This window comes from Natrix helvetica (assembly GCF_964273705.1).
Source record: "Natrix helvetica genome assembly, chromosome: 1".
Lineage (NCBI taxonomy): Eukaryota > Metazoa > Chordata > Lepidosauria > Squamata > Natricidae > Natrix > Natrix helvetica.
The window spans coordinates 129,187,996-129,203,333 of NC_138548.1; the positions used below are offsets into that span (position 1 = coordinate 129,187,996).

Below are 15,338 nucleotides of genomic sequence, written 5' to 3' on the forward strand. Positions count from 1 at the left end.
CTCATCATTTGAAGCACTTACCTAGATTTACTTAGAAGCCTATAGATTTGTGAAACCTTCTAGAAATAACAATGGGGCACCAAGACTTAGATATAAAGCCTATACATCTTCTGTATATATAAAATGTTTGTGTGTGTGTGTGTGTGTTCCAGCATAACTCTGGAACGCCTCGAGCAATTTCAACCAAACTTGGTACCAGATGACTTATTCTCTAGAAAAAAAATATTGTGGAGGTAAGACATGCCTAAAGCCCCTCGGGGTGTGTGTTCTGTTAAGATACAGCCTGTTGTGCCTTAGAATGGTTTCTACTGTGTAGCGCAGTGGAGTTGCCATGGTAACGGCTTCACAGTACTCCACAAGGGGGCTCCCTCTGGTCAGGGGAAAAATCCAATATTAGAAATTACATTTGGTCTAGACATTTTCCCTCTATAAATCAATACCTGGGCAATGCCGGATTATCGGCTAGTACTCAATAATGAAAATATTTATTTATCTTTAACAATTAAATTGCTGAATTAATGATGCTGGGTTCCCCAAAACATATCAAAGCACTTCCTTCTTTTTAGATTTATCAAAGGAACTAAGGATAACTATTCATGAAATTTGGATGGATAAATCCATTTTTATGCTTTGAACATGTTAGTTTTCTCCAATTTGGGTAGCATCAGATTAGGAAAAAAATGTTCTCTTCTTCTTCCTGCTCTCCAGCTTTCCTTCTTAGACTTCTTCTCATACCTGTCTTGTATTCTTCTTCTCATTCTTTCTGCTTTCTCTGCTTATGAGTTTAGCATCTTAAAGACCAGTTAGTCTTGCTGATAATGCTTCCTGTTCCCAAATAGAATCTATTCTCCTTTATTTCTCTGAACTAGGGACTCTTCTTCTTTGTCAGTATATAAAACAATTGTAAGCTGAGGTAAAGAAAGTGCTGTTAAAAGCCACGACTCGGGTTGCTCTTTTCTGTATTATGCAATCTGAAAAGCAGCAGTATTGTAGCCTTTTAGGCTAATGGCAATAAAACAGCATAAGGTAGCAGTGTCACTCAAAAAGTATTTAATGAGAGACAGTTGTTTTCAGTGGTCTTAAGATGCTATCACACTAAAGAGGAAGAACGCAACATATACCCGCAGGTATTAACTTATTTGAAGCCATTCAAATATATTGATTATAGTGCATGTCTGGGACCATCTTCTATCTTTTCACTACTGGAATTTGTGCAGTCAGAATTTTGAGGAGCAATATTCTTAACTCCCACCCCCCACTTCCCCCTGCTTTGTCTCTAATGCAACTTTTTCATGGAGGTAGGAATGGCAGGAATGAAGACCAGAACATATATTATTGGTCGAGACTGACATGCCTTCCTACAGATTTAGCATTAACTTTAGAGGATGGGTCTCATACTATGTGGAAGCAAGCATAACTCTCACTTCTAGGACCATCCCCTTTGAACTTACTCCAAGTGTACTTACTTCAAGCAACAAAATGATACTTCACCAGCACCTGGAATGCCAAATTGATACCCCCTTAGCTCAGGGGTTTCAAACTGGTGGCCTGCAGACTAGATGCGTCATGTGCAGGCCACACCCACCCCAGCTCTGCAAAGGCAAACAAGTGACAATACATTGCAATACATCATGCGACGCAATCAACTCTGACACCCGTGCCCTAGCTTTTCATAGCTAACATTTTGAGATATAACACAGCACTAGTTGTGCATTTCATGTAGTTAGATCAGAGGTGGTATTCAGCAGGTTCTGACCAGTTCTGGAGAACCGGTTGTGGAAATTTTGAGTAGTTAAGAGAATCGGTAAATACTACCTCTGACTGGCCCCGTGCCCATCTATTCTCTGCCTCCCGAGTCCCAGCTGATGAGGAGGAAATGGGGATTTTGCAGTAACCTTCCCCTGGTGTGGGGAGGGAATGGAGATTTTATAGTATCCTTCGCCTGCCATGCCCATCAAGCCATGCCCACCAAGTCGTGCCATGTCCACCAAACCACACCCACAAAACCGGTAGTAAAAAAAAAAATTTGAATCCCACCACTGAGTTAGGTATGATATGACAGGCCAGAGAAAGCTGTCAGTCTGGGCCAATGCAATGTCTTTCCTTCAGCACTGCTGTAAGATAAAAATGAATATTGTCAGTATTTCAGAGTACTCTACAGTACCCTAATTACTCTGGTTCTGAATAATATTACAGGATTTAGCATTCTATAATATGCGTAATTCCTGTTATTGGATAGCAGGTTCTTTGTGGCTGCAATCAGAATAAGGAATATGATATCTGAAAGCAGTTACACCAGCTTCATTATGGCTTGCTAGCAATGGTGGATTTCAACATTTTTTGGAACCTCTTCTGTAGGTGTGGCCTGCTTTGTGGGAGTGGCTTGCTGGCCATGTGACTGGGTGGGAGTGGCTTGGCAGTCATGTGACTGGGTGGGAGTGGCTTGGCAGTCATGTGACTGGGTGGGAGTGGCCAAGACGATGTCACTGAATTCTTTGCCCCAATGGATGATCTACAAAAAGAAGATATAAAAAAAGGAAATTTATTATTTTGTGTACTTACTACTTAAATAAGATTAAAATAAGTACACAAAACAATAAAAGAGCTACTTACAGAAGGAAGATGACTGGCCTTGCCAGTCTTCAATATCACTGATTCCAATGAATGGCCTGCACAAAGAAGAGACACAGAAACGAACTCTTTCATTGTATGCACTGCATTAGGATGAAACCAGCACACAAAATAATAGAAAAGGAAGATTATTGTCCTTTTGTGTGTTGAAGTCACCCACTGACCACCTTGCTCCAATGAATGGCCTGCACAAAGAGATACAAAAAGGAAGACTTTAATTGCTTGCACTACTATATTAAGGATGAAACAAGCACACAAAGCAATAAAACAGCTGTTACATAGGAAAGTTGACTGTCCTAGTGGTCATACTCTGTTGCCTCTTCATCCTGTTAAATAATACTAACTGCAGAAGAAATAAAAAAATATTGGATTCGATTGTGGTTGTAAGCTGAGGACTACACTACAGGTAACAGAGGGGACCTCTGTTTTCACTCAACAATGTACAGTCTTTTCAGGAAGGATGTCCCCCAGTAAACAGGAAAGATATAGTTTTTCATCTAAGAAATTAGATCAAGAATGAATGTCATAGGTAGATTCACAGAGCAATACAGATTTCTTTTTCTGAAATTTATTCCTCAGTTCAAAAAACAGGAATATATGAATTAGGTTCAGTACTTAGGACAGACCAAGATTCAAGAGTTAGTGGTGTCATGGTTAGAAGCAATGGTAAAGCAAGATATGGATTTAAAACCAGTAATATTTGGTTGGGCATTTCAAAGGGAATACAATACATATTTAATTTTACACATGTTAACAGCTGCTGGAGTTGCACAACAGTGGAAAAACAAAGATATGAAAATGAATAAATATTAGAATGTGCAGGAATGAATAAATTAACAATTAAAATCATGAAGGCTTCGAATACTTTTTCACGTGCGATTAGTTTTATCAATTGCTAACTAACAGAAACAGAAGTAAGAAATCTAAAAGTATGAAAGAAAACAGCAATTATGTAAGGCAAGATCACTAAAATGTATAAGGAAATATTATAAGTACTTGATCATTATTAATGTGTAGATAACTGCGGGACATTACACACTCACACACACAAACTATGACAGTACCAGGAAAACACCAAAAAATAACAATTTCCCCCCAAAAGACTGCAGACGAAACCAGTTTTTTTCCTAACCCTAAGGACAGGAAAGACAAAGCCACTGGAATAAAAACCATCAAGGCATTGTGGGAAAATATAAAGGACAGTGCCAGGAAGCTCACAAAACCAGCAACCAGCTCACAATTACCTAAACAACCAGGCCTTCCCTTGCGAAAGCCGCGAGCTGGCTTATGCTAGCCTCCCGCCGCTGCTGCCGCCCACCCTCTTTCGGCCATGCGGTGTACGCCAGCCTGTGGCTTTTGCAAGGGAAGGCCTGAAGATTAGCCGTTGGCTGGCATACATTAGCTTCCCACTGCCACCCCACCCCCCCCATGCTTAGTTGCTTATCTGAGGGACGCAGCAAGCTGCTGGAAGGCAAAGCGGAGCGAAGTGGAGCGAAGGGAGGACCCGATCAGCAAGGGTGATGCAACAGCAGCTCGGGATGTTGGTCATTGGCGGCATGCTTTTAAATGGGTGTTAGAAGCGGGCAGGTCAACTCCAGCCCGCCTACTGATTGGCTGGACTCCAGCCAATCAGTGAGCAGTGGGCTGGGCTAGTTTAGTGCCGACGGGCAGGGAAGCGAGTGAGCTGTGATGGAACGGGAGGGGCGAGCTAGCGACAGGGCCGGGGCAGGCGTTCTGGAACTTACTTCCGGGTCCACCGGTGGAACCTCTTCTAACCGGTATGGTAGATTTGACGAACCTCTTCTACCGAACCGGTTAGAACTGTCAGGAAACCACCTCTGCCTGCTAGATATGGTTTGCTGCTAGCACTATGTTTAGGAGTAACTGACCGTTTTATTAGCCAAAATCACTCATGTTTTAAGTGGCACTTTTTCTTTTATGAAAGATTTCTGTTGTATACTTATCAATGTCACTATTATCTCCGTTTAATCCATAAGCCTACTGTTAAGTGGAGATGTTTATCTTTAAACTTCTCTAAAAATTAGTGTTTTTCTGCCTGCCATTTAAAAAAAAAATGCTTTTAACTTCATCATTAGGCCTACTGTTAGATTTCCTTTGTGCCGGTAAATAAAACAGAAATTTATTTGATTTGAGCAATAGTAGAACAGTTGTATTTAAGCAAAATAATCTCAGGGTACGTTTGCTGAGAACAAGATGGTGTGTGTTTGTTTTGTTTTTGTTTCTTAATTTAGAGACAAGATTTTCCTAGAGTAGGGGAAAACTCAAACGTATTGAATGCCAACAGAGCAGCTATAAAAGGGTGGGAGAGAAGATTGAGAGACAGACACAGCAAGAGCCACGTCTACTTGAAAAGACCAAAGTGTAATTAGTAAGTCAAGCAGACAGAATTCTGCAAAACTTAGCATTATTGCTGAAGCCACAAGAACAAATGTCAAACTGTTTTACATCTGCTTCTTTATCACCTTAAGCTCTAGAATTCCCACCAACCATATATAAAAGAATTGGTTTTGTGTGCATTATTTAGAATCTGAGCCCTCTGTTCTGGACTTTGGTATTTCTTTTGAGGTGCACTTATTATTAAGAACAAATTGATCAGCCTCAATGATACCAGCTCTCAAGAAAGCTTCTCCTCAGGCTTCATCTATTCCAAGCAGCCTGAGACTGAATTGTATTTGCAGTTTTGATAAAGAGAATAAAGACCTTTTGCTGCCAGAAGATGACCGACACAAAAACTACCAAGCGTTAAATGGACATTAGTTTGAATTACGGGATCTAAAACCCAGCAATTCTGGGATTTGTTTTAACGTATATATTAGGCCACTATTTGTCTACAAACATATGACCTTAGAAGAGCAGCTCAGCAAGATGGAAAGGAAAAGTCTCCAAACCCTTTTCCTTAGAACTAGATGTTCTGAAGGAATGCCACAGGACATTGGGTCTGATATTTCAGAAAGAAACCAAATTAAGTTTGGAAAGGAAGATGTGGGTTATCCGAAGTATAACCAATGGGTTTTAATGTTGACTTTCAGTGAGCCATGCAAAAGCATTCCTATGCCTGGAGGAAATCCAATAGCTCAGCCGTGTGCTTAATGACTGGGATGATGGTACAAAAAAGAAATAAAACTGGAATTATATGGAATGTAACCAGTGGCTTCCTTAGCAAGGAAAAACTAGGAGCAATCGCTATGGGATATTTTCCATAGTTTCATAAGTTGTGGGAGAGTGATTGTCCTTGGAAGCCTGGATGACTTCTAAACTCATCCTATACCTTTTGCTGGTCGCCACAGAAAAACACAAAAATTGTGACCTGAATTCAATAATACTATTTCTCATCACTGTACCAGATAAATCTGCAGGGGCAAATTTTGACTTACCATCCACAAATGCAGTTAAAACAAACAGATGAAAAACAGCAGCTGTATCCTTTGCAGCCTCCAACCCTAGCCTCAAGATAATGACCTACTCCATACAGAACATCCTTGCTTTCTGCCCACTGGGCACTAAAACAGTTTCAACCTGGTGCTTTGCCAGCATTTCTTTCATTAAACCCCCAAACCAATGAAATTGACAAGTAATAAGGGAAGTTGTAGCCATCACATGTAGCAATGTATTGTGTTGGAGATGTATGGCACATCCACCAAAAACAGATGTCCAAAATACATACTTGAGAAATGTTAGATCGGGTAAAGGAAAGGCACACTCAGGCTTAGGAAGCAACAGCTCTTTATTAACAGAAGTAAACTATGTACAATCCAGCGAAGGTTCAGTCTGACAGCAGCCCTTTTATAGGGAGCTGTCAGACCCTTCGACCAATCAGGTTGAATCTCTGTTCCCGCCAGAACAGAGGACCTTGGTGTAAACCATTGTAACTGATACTGGTATCTAACACCCCTCCCCTCTTAGATGGTATCAACCGACTTGTGACGTAGTCATGCAGGTAGGTGGGCTTTCTGGTGGCTCGCCAAGACCTATGCAGTTCAGTTGGTGGGTGTTCTTCAGTCAGGTGTCAGGCCTGTAGTTCTGTTCCTTTTAGGATCTTTGGCCTGCCACACTTTCTTATAATTTTCTATGCTGTTTCATTAGTGTAGTAGTTGGGAGGGGGGAATAGAAAGGAGAAGGATTGTGGAATGTTCATGAGTAATAGGTGTTGGGCCCCTCGGTTCCATTGGGCATGGGGTGGCTGAGGACAGCTCTGATGCCAAACGAGGAAGCGTCACATGTTAGAATAAGTGGCAGGGTCTGGCTGTATTGGACCAAAAACGTGTCTGCTGACAGCAGTCTCTTCACTGTGGTAAATGCGGCTGCTTCGGCTTTGCCCCAGGACCACTTTGTGTTCTTAGCGAGAAGCCGATGTAAAGGTTTAGCAACTGTGGCTTTCTGTTTGAGAAAGAAGCTGTAGAAGTTAAGGAGCCCGAGGAACACCTGCAGCTCAGTATGATTGCGAGGTGTAGGGGCATCCTGGATTGCCTTAATTTTTTTGTCGGTTGGTGGAATCCCAAAGCCGTCAATGAGGTACCCTAGGAATTCAACCCTTGGCACGTTAATTTGGCATTTTTCCTTTTTGAGGCAGAGCCTTTTGTCTCTGATTTTGGCCAGAACAGATCTCAATCTTTTGAATAATTGAGCCTTATTTGCAGCCGATACCAAGATGTTGTAAAAATAGGGGACAACTCCTGGAATCCCCTGCAAAAGCCGTTCCATGATGCTTTGGAACAGTCCAGAGGTGATACTAACTCCAAATTGCAGGTGGTTGCATTTGAATGCACCCCGTGCGTCACAATGGTTTGGTCCTCTGCTATGGCGCCATCTACAGGCAATTGCTGGTATGCCTGCACCATATCCAATTTTGCAAATACTTTTCCGGGGCCTAGTGAGTGCAGCAAATGCTGTACAATGGGTTCAGGATAAGCACTTTGCTGCAAGGCTTTATTTATTGTGCACTTGTAATCCGCGCAGATGCGGACAGACCCATCAGATTTGACAAGTATCACTATAGGGGTCTCCCAGCATGCGTGATTTACCGGCTCTAGGGTTCCCTGGCCTATTAATTTGTCCAGTTCCAAATGAATTTTAGGTCGGAGAGCGAAAAATACTCTCCTGGGTTTTAGCCTGATGGGGGCTACATTGGGGTCCAAGTTAAAAGATATTGGAGTCCCCACATACTTACCTAGATCGGTGCCGAAGACATCCTCAAACTCCTTAAGGAGTTCCTCAGTGCTTTTGTCTTGTATGGTGTTGATTCCAGTCACTTGTAGGCCCAGGGCTTCGAACCAGTCAAGCCTCAGGATGCTCTGCAGGTCTCCATTGACTACTGTCACTGGTAGCTGGCTGCAGAAAGTCTTGAATTTCACCTGGAAGGTGCCCTGGCCCACAATGGGGACTTCCCCTGGTAGTTGCAAAGGCGGATGTCAGGAACCCATAGATGCTGCCTCTTAAGGCTAGGGATAGCCTGCTTGAGTGGTGCCCAAGGCATTATGGTCAAGGATGACCCAGTGTCAATCTCCATTTCGCATGGAGAGTCCTCGATGAGGACTGTGACTTTCAGCTTTTTTGGCTGCTTTCTGTGGCCTATGGAGGTGTGGTAGGTGACTTTGGTGTCGCCTTCTGTTCGCCGTGGTGGCGGCTGCCATGCCCCTTGGTTGGGCCTCTGCTTGGAGTTAGGTTGGCTTCTGGGCTTCCAGGTTGTAGCGGGGTGATCGCTTCTGCATATCTTGGCAATGTGCCCTCTTCGATCGCAGCGTTGGTAGATTGTGTCGCAGAAACAACAATGTGTTCTGAGATGGTGTCCTCTGCAGCCGGCGTAAGGCGGGAAATGTGGTTTGAATTTTTGCACCGGCTTGGTGCGGTCACTGCGCATGTGGTACCTGTCATCTTTGCTCTCCGAGCTTTCAGGCTCTGTAGCCTCGCGATCCACGCCTGCACTCTTTCATGTGCTTTTACAACTGTTTTGGCGCTGCAGGGTCTCCGTCGATTTAACGGCAGACTCAGTGGCCCTGGCTTCGTCTATGGGAATTTGGAGTGTCAGATTAGATTTCGTTAGTAGTCTCCTCTGCAGGACAATGTCTCAAACACCGGATATGATGCGGTCAAGTATCAGTTCATCGAGATCTCTAAACCTGCAGTATGCTGCGGCCTTTCTGAGCGCTGCAACGTATTCATTGATGGATTCACCCTCTTTCTGGTTACAAATGTTGAATTCATGCCTTCGGACATGTTTAGATGGTCTGGGAGCGTAGTGTGTCCTCAGCGTCTGTTGTAGCACCGACCAAGCGACTGATTGGAGTGGCGTTGGCTCGGACAAGTCCTTTGCTATCTCAAACACCTCCCGTCCGCAATAGCTCAAGAACATGTTCTTTTTTCAGCCTTCAGGAAGGCCCATGAGGTCATTGGCTTTGAGGAAGCAGTCGAACCTCAGCATGTAGGATTCCCAGTGCTCGGTGACTGGGTTGTAAGGAGTCGGTGGGTGTGCATTGACATCTTGTGTCCCTGAGCGTGTTTGAATTTGCCACTCAAAGATGGCTGCTCGATGCCGCGCTGAGCTCCTGGCTGGATTTACTTGCTGGATTGTTGTGCTCTTTTTGTTTGCCTAGTTGCCTTCTAATCCCACCTTCATCACCAGTGTTAAATCGGGTAAAGGAAAGGCACACTCAAGCTTAGGCAGCAGCAGCTCTTTATTAACAGAAGTCAACTATGTACAATCCAGCAAAGGTTCAGTCTGACAGCAGCCCTTTTATAGGGAGCTGTCAGAAGCTTCAACCAATCAGGTTGAATCTCTGTTCCCGCCAGAATAGAGGACCTTGGAGTAAACCATTGTAACTGATTCTGGTATCTAACAACAAAGTCTTGGGCCTACATTATTACCTATCGTTCTACTTTCTTTCATGTTGCAATTTCTAAGCTAATTGAATGGGATCACATCATCATGAAAATAATGCAGTTTGACAATAACCCTCAAGCAGCACTGGGAGAAAGAATAAAATCACAGATTTGTATCTCTCCCCCCTTCTCCCATACACAAAAAAGTACGTTCCATATGCAACTTAAATGTTTGTGTGCACACACATATTTAAGGGCTTCTTTATTCTGTTTATATGAGGAACATATAAAGAGATGCCCAGAGTGCCACTGGAGGGCAACAAGGAGTGAAATCAACTAAGCATGAGTTCGAGTCATTATTAAGGCCTACCCGATGGCAGTAAGGGCAGAAAAATATGAGTATTTTTCTGCTCTTATGTATCCCTGGCTCTCCTGGAAAATGCTGGTCAGTGGTTTACTTGCAAGGTTGCTAGGAGGACTATACTAGATATCTGCCATAGAAACAGTTGCTCAGATTCACTCCAGGTTGGGCTCCAGCCTTCAAGCAGTTCTGATGAAGGTGATTAAAGCTCAGTCTGGGGGAATTTCAAATTCAGTGTCGGAGTAGTTTCATATCGCTGATCCCAATAAAAGAGACAGCATTCTTGTGACTACCTGATCAGACATATGTATATTATATCCCTTCTTATTGACCAAGAACTCCCTGGAAGTGATGTGTGGTTGGGTTCTTCACTTCTGGCGCTGTTGAATTGTTCCTTGAGAGAGTGGGTCATTCCACCAAGAGGCAGTAGTTCACCTGTATCAAAATTCATGGCTCAAGATTTGTGACTAAGAAATCACCTCTAGATCCAATTTATGTCCACAAAGGTTGTAGAGAAGGTGGCTACTTGGCAGCGCCAGAAAAGCCTGGAGCTAGCAAATTATCTGAACCTCTTTCAGTTGGCATTCAGACCTGGGCATTTAGTTGGCAATCAGAGCTGGGCAGAGATTACACTTGTAGAGAATCTCTGGCAGATGTGGGCTGAGGTCATGAGTTCATTCTTGTTCTTCTTGACTTTTCAGTGACTTTAGTACCATTGACTGTGGTATCCTGCTGGACTAACTTTAGGATTGGGGAGGGCAGCGTAATATTGCACTGGTTCTCTTGCTTCGGGGCCAACTGTACTCAGTGTTGAAGAGGAGGAGACTCCTAGTCCATGGTCTTTGCTTCACAGGGTTCTATAGGACTTGGCAGTCTCTTCATTTCTATTTAACATATACATGAGTGGATGAGGTCATCTGATAGCACAAGGTGAGATATCATTAGTATGCAGTATAATGCCCAGCTTTATACTGTATCTCCACCCTTGGCCACCCAAGTGGAAGTTCTATGCTATGGGGGATTGGATGGGGGAAGAATAGGTTCAACTCAACCTAGCGAGATTGAATGATACTGGCATCTAGGGTCTCCAGGTTCTTTAATTCTACATGGGGCTGCATTATCCCAAAGAGACCTAGTTTGCAATTTGGAGATCATTCTGGACTCCAGGACACTCCTGTACAAGGAGTGTCAGCTCTGGTTGGAAGAGCTTTTACACAGTTTCATATAAGACACCAATTGTACCCATTCTTTGCTTGGGAGATTGAGCTCATAATCATTCTTGATTAGTAATCCAAATGGACTACTGCAACAAGTGTTACATGGGATTGCTCTTGAAAAGCATCCAGAAGCAACAGCTGATTCAAAATGCAGCAGCAAAGACAGCTATGGACACTCCTTGATCAATATATGTCATATCTCTCATTGCATTAATTGCCAATGTGCTTCTGGTTTCAATTCAAAGTTCTCGCAGATTCCTATAAAGCCCCTTTTGGCATGGGACTGGGTTATTTGAGAGATCACTTGTCCCCAGTTGTGTTGCCCCATCCCATCCCATCTGTCAAGGTAGGGCAAATTATAGGTTCCATCCATTAATGCCATCTGGCAAGACATGGAAAGGGAGTGTTTTTGTCATGGTAGCTGCTTTTTGGAATATCATTCCCATGGACATCAGACTTTCATAATACTTTGAAGACATAGCTATGACCCCAAGCATGGGGTCAGACTACATGCAAAGCTTGTGGGATGGTTATGTTGATGATGGATTTTGATATTTGTTTATAATTTCATCTTACTTACTGATTATATATCGGGTTGTTATGTTGTTTAGGTTAAATTTAATGTTGGTCATGTCATTTGCACCCAAAAAGATACCAAAGAAGGGGTTGAGGAACTACAGTTTTTAAAAAGACTGTGGGTGAGGTCTGTGATGGGCAATCATACATATTTACATAAATAAATATGCAGAAATCCCCAATTTGCAGTGCCTTCCTTTAAATGCATAAAAAGTTAACTAACATGACTTGGCAATATTATTTCAAAATTAAAATTGAAAGTTAAGGAAGGAGAAGTTCTATTTAGCAAAGGGCTGATGAAGCTGACACGCCCAATGGGTGTGAAATGTTTTTTTCTTATCTGCTTTAGTTGATCCACCTGACAATAAAAGTTGAAAATATCCAGAATTATTGGAGATCTGGTACAGAAGCGGAATGGAAAGAGTTACTCCAAAAGCTGTATATTTTTTCTCTCTCGCCATCTGGCACAATGTTTTGACATCTCCAGTGAGTTCTCTGCTGTCCCATTTCGCTGCCCTCCTTCCTTCATGGAGTCATCCTCTCACGCTATCTTCTTGACAGAGAGAGCAGACGAATTAGTCCTCAGGGAGTTCATGCTAAGAAGATGCCATGCATCTCCCAAGTCCAAGAAGTTGCCCAACTATCTCTTTCCGTCTTGTCAGTCTGAAAGCAACTTCTCAGTGACACACACAGAGTCTGCCAGCCCAGGTCCTGGGAACTTTAACTTGTTCCCAAGCTCATACGTTCCACTTGACGGCATGGACTTGAGACTGCCAATTTAAAAGCCCAAGGAATGAACTGATCTTATTATGTTAAAAAAAATATATAAGCTTCGTCAAGATGAAATTTTACTATTATTATGACCAGAAACAAAACAGAATAACAAGACAACAACAAGATTATAATAAATTACATGAAGAATAGATAAAGTTATAACTGTGGCAGATCGTGCAATATCTGTTGTCTAATTTTTCATTCAGATGAATAAAAAGTATATGTCTACATATTACAATACGATATAATGCCTATATATTAAATCACTGAATTGCGGATGGACTTTTAAAAATAATAATAAGAAGAAGAAGAAGAAGAATTTTTAAAACATAATCAGCCAACAGTCCACTGAATACCCATACTTTACATTGTTATTTAGAAAGATCCTGTGATAAAAGAAAAGTTAGTAGAATTACACATTTTTAAATTAAAAAAATGTTGAATCTCATTCAAGCATCATCAGTATCAAGTGTACGTATTCATTATTTGATTATTTGTCCTGTTACAATCATGAATCCTCTTTAGATAGTACTAAACCACACCCAAATTTCTTAGCTCCACGCACATGCAATTACCATGTAAGAGGATGAGTCCATTAGACCTCCATGAGAAAGTGTTTGGTTTGTAATACTACATGCTACAACGATAACAGCAGCAACTTATATTGGGCACTAACTACTGGTATATCATAAAAGGTAGCCTGGGTCAGATATATTAAAAATAAAAACCACTCAAAGTCATCTGACAGAAGGGGAACCCATAGGAAGAAAAGTTTCTTGATGCAGTTCCACTGAAAGGAGAGTGTTACATGAAACAATTTGCAATGTTAGAATTGACTGAACATTCTCAGAATGCTGCTGAATCTGAAGGGCAGTCTTGCAGCTGTATACATCTCATCCTATTCTGCTTAATGGCTTTTTCATGACCATCTGGAATGATGGGGGAAGGGGGGCTGAAGGGGGAGGTTGAAGTGCTTCTAAAAGGACAAAAGGACAAAGATTCCAAGGAAGATTGCCAGCACTTAACAACCAATATAATCTAATATATGCTGTTAGCATCCAGGTGCAAAGTACACTGAAGGGTTTTTAAGCTGAAAAGTCCTAAGTGATTTTGCAGTTGGCTACTTTAAGGAGTATCTCAGTCAATCTGATAGAAAATAAGCCAAGAACAGGAATAGCAAAATGTTATGTCTCAAAGTAGGAGTTTATAAGCATTTAGGACTGAGCAACATAACATTTTATTTCTGAGATGTGGCTTTTATTCTGATGTGAATTTCACTTTTGAAAACTCTCTTTCTCTCTCTCTCTCCTCTTCCCCCCCCCCTTTTCCATTTAGCTCACCAAATAGCCCAGGAGTTTTGTTTATTAGCCTCATACAGTGGGAATATGATCACAAAATCAATCCCCGTACAGACTATTTTGGCATTTCAAAACATAGTAAGACAGACAGAAAGAAAAGAATCAGGATATATGCAAAAAAAAAAAAAAAAACCTGAATACAGGTAGTCTTCAACCTACGACCACAATGGAGATCAAAATTTATGTTGCTAAGTGAGACATTTGTTAAGTGAATTTTGCCACATTTACAACCTTTCTTTCCAAAGTTTTTAAGTGAATCACTGCAGTTGTTAAGTTAATGACATGGTTGTTATGTGACTTTGCTTGTCAGAAGGTTGCCAAAAGGGATCACATGACCTTAGGACATTGAAACCATCGTAAATGTGAGTCAGTTGCCAAGCTTCTGAATTTTGGTCCCATGGCCACGGGGATGGTGCAACAGTTGTAAGTGTGAAAAGCGGTCATAAGTCAGTTTTTTCAGTGCTGTTGTAACTTTCAATCAGTGGTGGGTTTCAATTTTTTTTAGAACCTCTTCTGTAGGTGTGGCCTGCTTTGTGGGAGTGGCTTGCCAGCCATGTGATTGGGTGGGAGTAGCTTGCCAGCCATGTGACTAGATGGGTGTGGCCAACTTGTAAAATGTGGGGAAACTCACTTAACAACGCTCTTGCTTAGCAACCAAAATGTTGGCTTAGAAACTCTGGCATTTGAAGCACACAAGTCTTAAAGCTGTCAAGTTACAAGACCCTTGCACCCCTAATCCTTTAGAAAAAAACCCAGGGGTGTTCAAACTTGACAGCTTTAAGACTTGTGGACTTCAACTCCCAGAATTCCTCCTCTCGCTCTTCATCTTGATGATGTGCGGACGGGCGTGGGGGAGGGAGCTGGAACCGGTTCTAAAAGGCACTGTAGATTTGTGGAACCTCTTCTATAGAAGAGGTTAGAACTGGCAGGAACCCACCCCTGCTTTGAATGGTCATTAAATGAACTGTTGTAAGTCAAGGACTATCTGGTTCTCCCCAGATCTAAACCTAAGACAGCCGTAGCATGATATAAGATGTCCCTGTTGTACCTTTCCATGACAGTTTCTCAAAAATTCGTTTTAGATCAAGGAACTCTTTCTGCAAAGGTATAATTTAGCTTTACTTATTTAAGATCTTGCCTTTGTTATTATATTTTATAAATAATTCAAGATAGTGAACATAGTTGACACTCCTTCCCCCTCCTATTTTCCCCACAACCACAACCCTATGAGGTGAGTTGGGCTGAGAGAGAATGAATAACCCAAAGTCACCCAGCTGGCTTTCAGGCCTATGGTAAGACTAGAACTCACAATTTTTTGGTTTCTAACCAGGTGCCTTCACCACTAGACCAAAGTGGTTCATCTGTCTATCTTTTATGCCAGATCATGGTGTCTCCCCTGCCAAGTAAGTATGCCAGTTAGCATGGACAAAAAACAAAATCCCCATTCTGTTTTCCTGCATATCTGATGACATTAACTTTCTGCCTTTCTTTTTTTCCTATTCAACCATTTCACTCGATAAGAGGACTCCCCCCCACCCCCAAAAGTGGTGCTGGTTCTTTGATGAATAGCAGCCAGTGCGCGGT

The 15,338-nt window shown here is 42.1% G+C and overlaps 1 long non-coding RNA gene across 1 annotated transcript in view; it reads right to left on the reverse strand.

Annotated features, from left to right (window-relative positions):
• Positions 1–658: 658 nt before the first annotated feature.
• Positions 659–15,338, reverse strand: part of LOC309384769 — a 69,823-nt gene continuing 55,143 nt past the window's right edge. The window contains exons 2-3 of the long non-coding RNA XR_014174118.1: positions 2,614–2,669; positions 659–971 (exon numbers count right to left, since the gene is read on the reverse strand). This is a non-coding gene — a long non-coding RNA (uncharacterized lncRNA). The remainder of the gene's footprint in view (positions 972–2,613; positions 2,670–15,338) is intronic.